This window comes from Corythoichthys intestinalis, chromosome 10 (genome assembly GCF_030265065.1).
Source record: "Corythoichthys intestinalis isolate RoL2023-P3 chromosome 10, ASM3026506v1, whole genome shotgun sequence".
Classification (NCBI taxonomy): domain Eukaryota; kingdom Metazoa; phylum Chordata; class Actinopteri; order Syngnathiformes; family Syngnathidae; genus Corythoichthys; species Corythoichthys intestinalis.
This window is the reverse complement of record NC_080404.1, coordinates 16,025,238-16,025,826: the sequence shown is the minus strand read 5'-3', so window position 1 is coordinate 16,025,826 and position 589 is coordinate 16,025,238.

Below are 589 nucleotides of genomic sequence, written 5' to 3'. Positions count from 1 at the left end.
GAATTTCATTCCAACCAAACAAGATGAATACCTTTTCACCAATCTGGTGTCTTACAAGTGCAATCAGTTGATTGCAGTCAGGTGCTACTTATTTTAGCAGAAACCTCATTGGTTTAACTGTTTGTGCTGGATCTGTGTGAACAAAGACCAGGACCCACTGCGGCCCTTTGTGGAATCGGTTTGACACCAATGCTTTATATGAATGTCAAACACCAGGAAGGAGTAGAAATATTTGTAGTAACTTTACATCAGAAACATTATGACCCAGTGTTTTATTAAATTCATGTGAATCACATTGCTATTGAGTTTTGAGGATGTTGTTCTAGGTCAAGGGTCGGCAACCCAAAATGTTGAAAGAGCCATATTGGACTAAAAAAACATATATGTCTGGAGCCTCAAAAAATTAAAAGCCTTATATAACCCTTATAATGAAGGCAGCACATGTTGTACAGTGGGGCAAACAAGTAATTAGTCAACCACTAATTGTTCAAGTTCTCCCACTTAAAAATATTAGAGAGGCCTGTAATTGTCAACCATGAGAGACAGAATGTGAAGGAAAAAAAAAAACTGAAAATCACATTGTTTGATT